Source organism: Abrus precatorius, unplaced genomic scaffold (assembly GCF_003935025.1).
Source record: "Abrus precatorius isolate BTA unplaced genomic scaffold, Abrus_2018 Scaffold4, whole genome shotgun sequence".
NCBI lineage: Eukaryota > Viridiplantae > Streptophyta > Magnoliopsida > Fabales > Fabaceae > Abrus > Abrus precatorius.
This window is the reverse complement of record NW_020874384.1, coordinates 11841997-11856307: the sequence shown is the minus strand read 5'-3', so window position 1 is coordinate 11856307 and position 14311 is coordinate 11841997.

The window sequence follows — 14311 nt, the reverse complement described above, 5'->3', positions numbered from 1 at the left end:
AATATTGTAATAATTCAGAGTGAACCATTTTATTCATGAATTATTAGGCTCAGTTTGTTATATATTCGATTAAGCTTATTTTTTTATTTAAATAAATAAATTTTGATGTAAAATTAAATTTAATTATTTATATAAATCAAGCTCAATTAAGTTTAATATGAATAATATATATATATATATTATCATTTCAATGATTATAATTTTATTTATTATCTTGTTAGATATATGTACTTAATGTTAAAAGAGTCATATTTTAAATGAATAATAATAACTTTTCTTAATAAAATGCATTTTTCATAATTTAAGATTCCATTTTTTCGATCTTAAGACATTCTTATTAAGTCAAAAACATATTTTATTGTCATTTCAGTTCATAATCTTATATATTAAAAGATGTAATCAATTAAGCAAAAATAATAAAGTAATTCTATGAATATGAGCTAATGAAATAAGTTCAAGTTTTGAATTTTTCAATTCAATTAAGTTCAATCTTTTAAAATCTATTTATTTAAATAAATAGGCCTAATTTGTCAATTTTTTATATGCAAACTTCAACTTCAAAAAATCAAATCATTGGAATAATTTATATTCCTAATTATGATAAATAACTAGCTAGCTTGTAGGTATTGAGGAGTTTGATTGATTCCGAAGATTATGCAAAGGGCGTGGCGTATTGAGTCAACTGATCAATCAGAGTACCAAACTTTTGTCAATGATAGGAAATTTATGTTTGAGTAAAGGTTGCTCATTCTGAAAATTTGCTATTAATAATAACTATATTATATATTATGCAATCGTTTTTAATTTATCATAAATATTAAATTTAAATTTAAAAAAATCAATTATGAATACATCATGCATAATTAATTAAAACTTATTAAAGTGTAATTTTTCAAAATATTTGAAGACATAAATGTGTGTAAAAAAGACACGGCCATCATTTATAATAAAAACATTAATAGATTAGCATGTTTGAAACAACTAATTTCATGAAAAAAGAATAAACAATTTTTCCAAAATTTGTTAAATGAGTTGGTAAAATTAATTAATTATTTTTCAAAATAAATTAAACTAAACAAGCACTTAAATATATTTGGAAAGATATTTTATATTAAACTAAGAGATAAGTTATTTTTGTTTTATATTTATCAAATAATTCTATTAATTTATTTTTTTATTAATGAATAAGCTATAAACTCGTTACCAAACAAAGCCTAAATTATAAAAAAGGAAAAAATACATACCACATGTTTTTAAGATAAAATGGAATTTAATACATTGTTTATTGAAGATAGAATGTGATATATTCTTTCAACGATTCTCTTATTTATTTTAAGTAAAATGAAAATGACTCCATTTAATTATGTTTGTTGACATCTGAGATTGAATTAGCTGGAGGCTGCTAGTTGATGAAAATTTTAGTCAGATGAAATTAGCAGACAGCTTAAAAAATAAAAGTCAAAAGTCAAAAGTCAAAACGTCAATAAGTGATTTTGATTGCAGAATCTGATAACGGCTATAAATGAGTTTAACCAGTGACCATTATTATTAAAACTACCTTCGACCGGTTCGTTCAAATGTTGAACCGATAAAATATCTAGTAATTAATTTCAGTGATCGAACAGATATGTACATAATTTCAAAAATACTTGAAGAGAGATCTGGGTCTTTTTTTTTTCAATCCATGTTCTCTTGTTAAGATATTAAGGAATTGTTTGATTTAATTTTAATTATATTTTTTTTTAATTATATTTTTAAATAATTTTATAAAATTATTTATAAGAAAAAAATAAAAATAAAACTTGTTTAGTAGTTTAATTTTCAAAACTTATTTTTTAAATTTATTTTTTAAAACAAGTTTTGAAAATTAGAAAATATATATGTTCGGTTTTATTTATTTTTTATTTAGTATTATAAATTATATATATATATATATATATATATACATCTTTGATATTTAATTTTAGTATTTTTAATTTACTTAAATATTTGATATTTTACTTTCTTACATGCATTATTTAAATTTAAACAATTAAATCATAATACTTTAGTGATTAGAAATAATCTCTGTGAGATAATAGTCTAAAAATTTAAATTGAGAATTTCTTTATTATTATATCTCTTTAAAAATACACAGATCAAATTGATGATATAACTTGTTGTTTCTGTCATGGTTTGAAGGAACTTCCAACTCATTTATTTTTAACGTGCTCAGTTTCATCTCAAATCTGGTACTTTACTGCGGTTGGCTTGGATTCTCACTGGTTTTGCCTTCAGATTTATCGACTCACTTGCTTTCTTGGGTTGGTATTGGCTATAGTAAAAGAGAAGGAATATACTTATTAATTATTTGGGTAAGTACAGTGTGGTCTTTGTGGTTGCATAGAAATAGAATTATATTTTCCAATGTAGGGATGGCAATGGGTAAAGTACCCGATGGGCACCCGCAAAATTTACCCACAATGGGTAGGGTATTTACCCGCTATATGGGTACGGGTATGGGTATGGGTAAAAATCCGCAAATTTTAATGGGGATGGGTGCGGGTATGGGTATCTAAGTACCCACCCCGCCCCATACCCGCATATATATATATATATATATGCTTGAACTTTATTATACAATTATGAATTGAATTTTTGTATTATTATATTACTTATGTGAAGTTATATAAGATTAATATAAAAATATATTTAATAATAAAGTAAACCAAAAAATTTATTTTGGTTTATATTTTTAATAGAAAATATTATTACATAGTTAATATGAGATTGACTTTTTTTAAAATATTATTTATATATGACACACATAAAATATTTTTTACACAAATATTTTTGTTAATAAAATCATATTGATGTTTTAATCATAAAGTGAATGATAAATAATAAATATATTATAAATATTTTATAAATTTTACAATCACCTACTATTACCGTAAACTTATTATTTATTAATAATATTTAAAATTTATTTTTATATTTTAATTTAAAATAATATTTTTCTATGCAACATATGTATTACAACTACAACTATAATTTATTGAATCTAAATAATATTATTCTTACTATTTATTCACATTCAAAGAAGCTTTTGAAAAGATATAAATATAAAAAATTATTGTTAATTTTTATTTGTTAATTTTTTTAAGATAAAAAAGTATAATTTTTTTAATATACACGTATATTTCTTTATTATAAAATTTTATTGTAACTATTTATCTTTTATTCAAATTCTTTTTTTTTAAATTTATATACATTAGAAATATTTAATTCACTAAAATAATTTTTCAAAAATTTATATTTTTGATAAAATACTTTCGTATAGTATATGAGTTAAAAAATACTAGTATTAATATATATATATATATATATATATATATATATTAATTATATTATATTATTTTAATTAAATCTATTATTTTTCTTACAATTTGAAATTCAAAAGTTAAAAAAAATATTTTATGTATCAATTTTCTATTGTTAGTATTGAACTTCTCTACTCTAACTTTATTCTCATTCTCAATGTCTGTCTCACTAAAACTTAATAACTATGAAATGTTATTCATTAGAGTTAGTTGTTAATGCCGTCACAAGAGGTTACTAAGTGATCCCACACGAAGGGACAACGATTGTACAGATCTATTTCGTTATCGTTCTGACATTACTAATCAATCAAATCTCACACAAGATAGGATTATCACTAACAAATAACTTGTGTGTTTAGTTTTGCTTATTATTTCTAAGAATTTTAATTTAAAAAATTATTATATTAAGATACATTTAACATTTATGATATTTGAATATTTATTTTTTTATCTATATTTGTACCTTGTTCGACAACTACATATTGAATTTTTGTATTATTATGCTACTTATGTGAAATTATATAAACATATTTTTCTTTATAAATATTTTTTTCTCAAACAAGCGCGGGTAATGGGTACAAGACGGGTATGCGGGTACCCAGAGGGTACGGGTACGGGGATTAATGTTCATACCCATGCGAGTATGGGGCTGGGTACGGGTATTTTTTTAAAACGCGGGTATGGGGATGGGTACTGTAGTACCCTATCCATACCCTACACATTGCCATCCCTATTCCAATGGTGTTTTGGATGAGAGAGAAGTCTTAGATTCTATTATTCTGAGATCCTGGAAATAGTTATCACTTGTTAGTAAGGGAGAAGCTATTATGTTAGCTGATTGGTATTTGAACCCACGAAATTGCATCTGTCTTAATTTTGCATAAGTATATTTTTACTTTTTATTTCTCTGAATAAGTAATTTTTTGTGTATATGGGTTTTGAGTTCCCCTTGAAATCTTTTTAATAAGATTTGTTTTGCCTATAAAAAAAAAGATTATTTTTTAAGTTTTTTTATGATTTTTTAAAATTTTTACTAACAACTTTTTTAATCTTTATTTCTTTCTTTTTATTTTTGTTTTACCATTTTTATCATATTTTTATTTGTTGTGATCCTAGACGAGACAGTGATAAATATTGTAGTTGTAACACTCGTTTAATAAACAAGTTAGAGTTTTAGAAAATATCATAAGAGTTTTTAATATGATTTGTTTTATGGTCATATTTATTTTGAGGAGAGAAAACTTTAGTCTAATTAAAAAATATTGTTTGTATAATTTTTAATTATTAAAGCTTTATTAATTAGAAAAATATGTCTTTAACTAAAAATAATACTATAATGATAAAAATGAATATTTTATAATTTTTAAGTATTTTAGTTAGTTTATTAAATATAGTTATTACAGTAAATCAATAACAATTCTAACAATATTATTCTAATCTCTTCCTCGTTGGTTAGTTTTAACATAATAAAAATTGTAATGGACTCATCTCTATTATCAATAAAACAAGATAAATTTTTTAGAAATTTTTCCAAAAGTGGTAATATGTTCCCTTTTTATTACTTTATATTATTTTTCTCTCATAAAAATCAAGATATTCTTCTTCTTTCCCTTCCCTCTCACTCTCACTCTCCATTTTCATTCCTCTCTATGGCTGAGTGAACTATGTTAATAGTGTAATTTTTTGGTTCCCTTTAACTGTTCTTTCATGGTTGATTTTGCCTATGGTGACCTTAAGAAGAACGTTGGAGCTAATTTTTCTCTCCGAAGAGTTGTGCACGAAAAGTACTAGGTAAAGGAAAAGAAGGTTCATATTTACAATGGGAAAATAATGGATGTTGGAAAGGGTTTCTCTGGCCTTTTTAAGATTTTACCTATTTTAATAAATTGAATTATGCTAGGTAACTTTATTTTTGGATTTAAGTACATTCTAGATTTTGAAATAATGTAAAATGTGTTGGAGTGGTTAATTTGTTGTAAATGGCTCGATTGATGTAGAAAAGAATGCTTGGTCATACAAGCATAGATGGACCTCTTAATATTTTGTCAATTTTTTTACTTATCTATGTCTTATAACATGCATGGTTGTTATAAAATGACTTGTAAGATGGATGATTTGTTTTATCATTAATTATTTTATAGGAAAGATTGATTAATAATTTTAAATAGAAATAAAATTAAATATATTTTTAGTCATTGTAATGTCTCAAATTTAGATATTTGTGTTATTGATGTTATAAATTTTTAAATGATTAAATTTAATATTTTCATTTTATAAAAACAAAATAAGTAACCATAAGAGAAAAACAAAGAAAATAATACTAAAAAATTAATATTTATTCTTCAAATTTTAATGATCTATTTCTTACAAAAATGGGTAAAGCATTTTAAAATTTACTTACATATTTACACTTTTTATCCTTATATTGTAACTCACGTGAAATTCTGCTTCATTTAGTTTTAATTATTCATATTTAATTTTTTTAGTTTTTAAATTTTTCAAATTAAGTCATCCATACAAAATTTTCGCTAATAATTAATAAAAATATAATAAATATGTGAAATATTATTTATTTATATAAATTAATGAAGTGATAACAAATAAAATATTTAAATAAAAATGCTAATAAAGGTTAAAATATAATAAATGTTTTTATTTTATTTTATTTTTACAAATTTATATAAATCAATGATATATTATAAGTTTATTAATTATAAAATAAAATTTTAAACTGAAAAATATAATTTAAATATTTAAAAATTAAATGTAAGCAATTGAAAATTATGGGAACCAAAATTACACATAAGCTCAAAATGCAATTAAGTCTACTGTGTACAACTAGTGTCACTTTATATTTCATGAAAATTTTCTTCAGGGTGTAGACATGATTTTACAAGTTTCAATAATGTTGTTTATAAAAAAGTAAAAATTTATTTTTTTTTTCATAATTTTAATATAATAATATAAGAGCATGAAAAAAAAATACTTTAGGGCCTGATGTTGTCGTATCAATAAAAATGTGTAAACCTAAATTTAAACAAGAGTCGCAGATGCATCATGATAGCAATATAGTTGGAGATTTTGAGACTATTGCGGGAGGTTTCTAACATCTTTTATCGAGCTAAAATTCTTTCAAACCTCTGAATAATATACAGTGAAAGTTCTTATTATATTTGAAATGAATGCACAAAATTAATTCTAATTATAATTATTTGATATTGTTAAATTTACCTATGATGAATAAATTCCATGTCAAATTTTAAATTTAGTTTTCACCTTTTTATTATCATTTAGATAGATATTTTAAACATTTGAGAAGAGCATTTTTCTATCGCAACTATAGACAGAAGACATTCTTTTTCTCTGAAAATTTAGTAAAACCTATATTTGGAACAACTTCGAGAGGCATTTATATAATAAGTCTCTAATTTTAATTTTTGTCTGCAATTAATAATTATCAATTTCACCCACTAAGACATATATTGTAGCTTGAGGTTGTGCAGAACTATTGACATGAGTCTTTTTCTTTTATTGTTTCTCTCAGTGGTTTAATCTATTCTCCAATACAATGCTAAACTATTTTTTACTACCTTTTTATAATAGTTATTAATGATATAAAATAATTCAAAGTTAAATTTTATTATTTTAATATATACACAAAGAGAGACAATAAAATATTAATAACAACTAAATTTTTATTAAAATTGTAACATTTAATATTATCAATCCATTAAATCATATAATATTATATGATTTTCAATTAAAATTTAGTATGCATAAATTTTTAATATATATTAAATGTATCTTTCTCTCAAAATATATCAAATTTTTATTTTAGTTCTTACAAAATATTTTTTTAGGTTTTATTTTCTATATTTTTTAAATTATATTTTACCCTTAATTTTTGTTAAAGAATGATGTGTCATGTCTCAGTTATGTTATGTGACTTTATGTTTATGTCACAAATAATTTTGAAAAAATATATAAATTAAAATAAAATAAATCATTTTATAAATATTAAAATTAAAAATAGTATATTTAAAAAACATTTAAATCTTTATACTTTTAGATTCACATTAAAAAAACCAAATTAATTTTAAATGCATGAAAAAGGGTTGCAACAAATATTTAGCGGAGATAACGCAAACAAACAATAGTTAATGAGTTACTTGTCTCTTTGTTATGACAGAGTCTTTGCCTCTCTCACTCAATCTATTTATTAGGGTATAGAAAATAGGCGATTGACCTTCCTTCCCCTCGTCGTGGCCATAGTCAATGCATATTTTACGGATAGTTGCCGAGTGATACTATATTATGCCTAAATAGAATTTTAAGTTTAAATATATTTAATTCTTATATTTTTATAATTTCTTATTTTTAATTTATTTTGTTGATATGATTCAATTAAAATTATATTTAATGAATCAAATTAGTAATAAAAATTAAGAGAATTTTATGAAAATTGTAAGCATACACAAAAATCATACTAAAATATGAGAACTAAAATAATATATAAACCTAAACTTTATAACTTTATTATCCTCGTCTTTTAAGATTGAATTTAAATAATTGATAACGATTTTTTTTATAAAAAGAATAATAGTTATATGTTTAATATAATATATTTTCAATTTTTTACATTTTAGTTGTTTGATCAGACGAGATTTAATGCTTTCTTAAATTTTATTAACCAATAATTTTAACTCATTAGTTAAACTATATTAAAAATTATAAAGTACGTATTTATAATTATTTTTATAATTTTTATCTATTAATAAGTGTCTTTGCAAAACTAATTACTATTTTCCTATGAAAATAAAAATTAATTAATATAATATAATTACTATATTATAAGTATAAAATATTTAATATAGTTAAAAATATTTAATAAAATATTATAATTATTTTTTATTAAAATTTTTAAAATACTTATTGAAATGATTCGTGAATCCTGATGACTTTTTTATGCTAAATTAGGAAATGCATTTATTTACTTTACGATTAAATCTTTAATAACTATGCTTAATACCTTTTATAGATATTAAATTTCATTAATTTTATCTTTTAATTCATAACTTATATTAAGTAGATTAAAATCACAAAATTAATACAATTTAAAATTATTTTATATTTTATCAACAACTTTACTTTTAATAAATAATACATTTTTAAAATATAAAATATTAGATAAAATTACATATTTATAAATATTTAATTTATTTAAAATTTGATATAAATAATTATATTAATAAAATATTATTGAATGGTTAGAATAATGTAATTTATTGTCTAATGAAATATATTAAGCAAAATAAATACTCCAAACTTTCTGTTAAAATAAATAAATTTATTCATGTTAAATTGTTGATTTCAAATATATATCACATCACATAACTTGTTTTAAATAGATTTCAACATGCTTTATAAACTTTTTGGTTGTTGTTGAAAATGGGGCTTTTTTGTGGATGAAAAAACTAAAGAAATTAAAGGGTATGAAAAATGAATAATTTTTTGTTTTTCTTTATCAAGAGTCTCGGCAAATTAGAGCTCATTAAATAGATATAGAATGTATTTAGTTAAACATTGTAAAAGTAAAAAATATTAATAGATTACTAATGGAGGTTGGTTTGAGTATTAAACGACTCAATATCCCTTAAGTAAATTCTCGAATTCGAGTCCTTATATATGAAAAAAAATCTTCAGTAATGACTCATCCATCACATCTAAGTGTGTGATAAAAAAAAGTTAGCAGATTAAATTAAAAGTGTTTGAAAAAACTAATTATTAGATGATAAAAAAGGTATTATAACTTAAAATATATATATTTTAATTTATTTTAAATTTCTTATCATTTTCATTTATAACTATTTTATTATAAAATGGGATTTAATGATGTTTTGAATCCTTCTTAAGACATTAATAATTTTTTATTTTTTAAATAATAAATATGAGTTATTTATTTATTTATCATTTATCATAATTTTTATTTTTTAAAGTTTGTATAAATAAAATTTATATAAAAGTATTTGTGCTTTATAATTTAAATTTTTTTGTTGATATAAAGAAAAAAAAGTATATTGAGAATTTATATAATAATTCAACAATTAAAATAAAAAATCTTAATAATAATAATAATAATTAGTTGAAGGGATGAGTGTACGTAATAAAAGTAAAGAAAGTAAGTTTTACAAATTAATTGACTAAAGAAGGAATCGCATAACAATAGTAGAGACAAAAATGACAAAATTACCTTTTGCTAATAGCTAAAAAAGCCTAATAAGTGGCATTAAAAAAAGTGTTAATAACTACCCATTTCAACTTTTTTGCTAAATAGTATTAGAAAATTATATGATATTGGAATTGGATAAAAATAATATAATAGTAAAATAAATTCTTATTTGATTCTAAGTTTAAGGGATATCAAATAACAAACTAGATACATTAAGTTATTATATTCTTGCATTTCAAACACAAATTCTCAAAAAATAATAAAAATTTACGTTCATAAAAAAGAAGATAATATTATGATCTCTTATTAGGTAAACAAATAAACTGTGTATGTGTATGAAAAAAGGTTTTGTTTGTCAAATAGCACATCAAAAATAGATTTTAACATATTTTAAAATGTTGTCTTAAAATTAATAGTATGATTATATTAATTTCGTGATGCTATTCGTAAGTATATTTAGAATTTGCTTGATGCAAAATTTAATTTGTACCTATCATTTTTATGAATTCATAATAAAAAAAAATCATACATTTCTGTTATTTTTATGCTATAATTATATGCATGATATCTGTACAAATAAATTAATAAGAAAAACTATAAAAGAGGTAAGTGTAATATCTAAAATAAACAAAATTTAGATCTAACTATTGCTAACTTTAAGAAAGATTGATATATTTCATAAAAATATATTTATATATTTATTTGAATTTTATTTTGTTATCTATTATAAATATTTTTCATTTGAGAGTATAACCTGACATTGTTTTATAAAAGTAATGAAGTTTAATTAACAATATTCATAACATTAATTCAAAGCTAACATCATATGAAAGTTTACAAATAGATTAAAACAATTCAAATTTTAAATAGGTGTAACATAATAACATAATTATATCATGCATAAAAATAGCAATTAAATCGATTGATCAATAAATAATTATAAAATATATTTCTTATTTTTTATTAATTTTAAAAATAAAATAAAATAATTAATTAATTAGGTTATAGTAAGCTGAAAATAAATATCGCCGTAAGTGGTGATTGGTTGCCTTGCGTGGCCTCCCACCAATATTTTTCAGTAACAATAAATCGGTCTTTTTCATAATAATTATGGGCGTCGATATCATACGTTCTTCAAGAATCAATTTAATTTCATTTAAAAATTTGTGAAGTTTTGATAGTGCATATATTGAATAAAATAAAAGATACGAACAAATGTGATTTATTTATGAATAAAAGATTAAAGTAATGTCACATACAATACAATGGTGTCTGTTTGATTGTGTTTTTTATATATATATATATAAGTAACTTTTTAAAAAATCAGAAATAAAAAATGTATTTTTTTAAAAGCAATTTTAAATTTTAAAATTTAAAAAAAAAACTCATATGATAATTTTGCTCTAAAAACATGCTTTATAAATTTATAATATTTTATCTTAAATTTTTTTAATTAGTCAAATTGAGTTTAGAAAGTTTCCCTCTACAGTGAGACCAAGCCCCAACAGTGACACGATAATTTTTTTCTCAGGGGACGAAGAGATCAAACATTTGGATTATCGTTATTTTCGTACACGAGTCCATTATGGTGTGCGTGTTTTAAATCCAACAAACTGATTCTGATATGTAGGAAAGTATGTCAATGAATTTTGTTTTAATTCTTTAAAACGACTAAATATTTCTTTTAGATAGTAAATATTGAATATTTAAATTTCTAAAATTTGAAAAATGTTACTTTTGTCTCTAATATTTGTTTTTTTTTTTTATTATTTTAGCTTTTTGAATCACACATTTTCAATGTACATTAATATAATATTGACATTTTATGTTAAAAGACATGCATGATTAATTGTGTGATAAAAATGACATTAGATATGATGTGGTATATATTTTTAGGCATTTTAGTTGTGTGATTGTCACCTATTATATTGTAGTCTTTGTTTTATAAAACATTTTATCACCAATTATTTTTTTTATTTTTCTTTAATATTATTGTTGTCAGAAATGGTTAAATTACCATTGTTAGCCACCATTTGCATTCTCCACCAATAATTTTGTCATCACCATTTAACATTTCATTAAAGTTATTATTTTCTTCTTGTCTAACTATATTTTTTCACCTTAAACTATGTTTTTCTTCTTTCCTTTTTTTCTCTATTACCACTCACCCTCAACATTTTCATTCAACACTTGGCCTTTTTCTACAAGATTTAACCTTTTCTAATATTAACAATAACACTCCCCTATAAACAAACAAGACAAAGAACTCTCTTTTATACCTACACTACCCTTTTTTTTTTTTTTTTGAAATGCAACTAATTACTCATTTTGACCTCACATGAGTTAAGAATTATACATCTTGAAGAATTATAATACAAGCATGTTAATGGAAGTTTTGAGTGTCAAATGGTGCAATGAAGTTGTTAGCAAATAATACAAATAATAGTCAGTGATAGTAGTTTTTGACGATGGTAATGTTAAAGAAAAATGATAGATAGATGAAAGGTTTTAAGAACTACAGACTAAAATGTTTGATTAATAACAATCCAGTAACTAAAATGCTTAAATATATATATATATATATATATATATATATCATATTGTATATAACATTATTTTTTACACATAATCAATCGCATGACATGTTAATATTCTATGATTGTGTGTTAATAGTGTGTGACTGGAAAGACTAACATGATATTTTAAAATTTTAGGTGTGACGCTCTTAATATATTATTCATTTATTAAATTCATGAAAAATTTCAACAAAAATTTAAAACTTTCACTCATTATTAAATTCATGAAAAATTCAATGATATTAGAACGATAAAAGATAAATATAAGTAAATTTGTAGAAGATTATATTTCAAAGTGAAGCACTTTTGAGAAGAGAGAAATAGAGAAATAGAAGTGAGATTGAAAGATTGAGTTCCAAGAAACTTGTGATCAAGTAGAACAGATGTCTGAGTTTGAATTCGAAAGTAGCTCAGAGTTTTAAGGGAGTTTTCTCTAGGAAAGAGAAGAGAGATAATAGAGAGAAGAAGTTGCTTGACTTGTAATGCAAGTTTTATAATATTAACTTCCTTAAATATCATTTTTGGTTCGCAGCTTCTTGTCTGAGTGAGCGAATTATCGCTTGATCAAGACATATTTTTGTATTGGCAATGCTCTTCTTACCTAAGCAAGAACACTAGATAGAAAATTTACACATTTTTCTGATAATTTTGCCTAAGTGAGATGCCTTTTTGTCTGAGCGAGATTTAGTCTAAAGAGCTTGCAATATCTCGTGTGTCTTCTCGCTTAAGCAAGAGGACAGTTGGAATGACATTATTTTTTCTTACTTGGACGAGACTCATCTTACCTGAACGAGATTTCTCTGCAGCGAGTAGTCCAAAAAAATCAACTTTGCTTGAGCGAGATCTCTTACAATTTTAAAAAATTAAATTTTTTTATTTTAAAAACAAAAAGTAATAATTTACAATAATAAGAACATGATGTTACATTAAGAACTAAATTACCCATCACTTATTATATGTGAGTTTAGTCTTTTTAAAATTAGTTTTCACATATTCCTCTTCCCCAATTCCTACATCCTCTTCCCTTCCTTCTATAGACAAAAATAATGGTTTTTAGAATTATTTCTAAATTTTCTTTTCTCTTTCAATAGTTATATTCTAATTTATATGTATTTTTAAATTTTCTATGTTTAATTATTAGTCAAGATTCATTGATAGTAGATATTAAATTTATACATTTATATTTATTAATAATTTTTTATAGAATATAAAATTAATCAATTTAACTATTGATTTGGAGGCTTAAGTTCTTATTAAATATATCAATTTTATAAAATTTTATAAAACACAAAATAAGTAAGTACTTCGTATTATTATTTTATTTCAATATATAATATTTTTTTAAAATATAAAGAAATATCAAATTTTAGATAATATATGTACAATAATTTAAATTATGAGAAATTTGATATATATTATCATAAAATAATACAAGATGATTTAAAAGTTTGATTCATTAATTTTGCATCTTATGAAAAGTTATTAAATAATATAATTGTTTAAGTTTAACTATGAATCACAACTCTTTAATTATTTACATTTTTTTTAATTATTATTCTCTATATTATAAATGAGAGTTTACGAAACTAAGTTTTAGTGGAGTTACTATCTTTTATAATTTGACATGAGTACATTTTAGGCTTCAAATTAACCAAAAATAATGTGTCAATTACAGTATTTTTTGTTGCAACAATTTTTTACTCATATCTTTGTTAATTCTATTATAAATTTGAGAGATTAAAATTGTTAACTTTTCTTCGTTACTTTATATAAATTTTTATATTTTTTTTTTGTGAATACCTACTTTTAAATTTATAAAATTTATTATATTTTTTCTATTCTTTTGAATTTGAAATCTACTTTGTTGACATTCAATTCAATAATTTTTTGACACTATACAATAAAAATATAATTTTAAAAAATATTTTAAAATTATTTCATTATATTAAATCTTTATTATTTTGATACATACTATTTACAATACTATTTTTAATTGTAGAATTAAGTTCAAATACTATTTTTAAGATTTTATTGTTTAAAATAATTTTATTATATATTCTTTATTTACAAAAAATATAATTTTTTAATTATTAAATTATATATATTTGTTATAAAATAAAATAAATGTACAATGCACGAGCTAA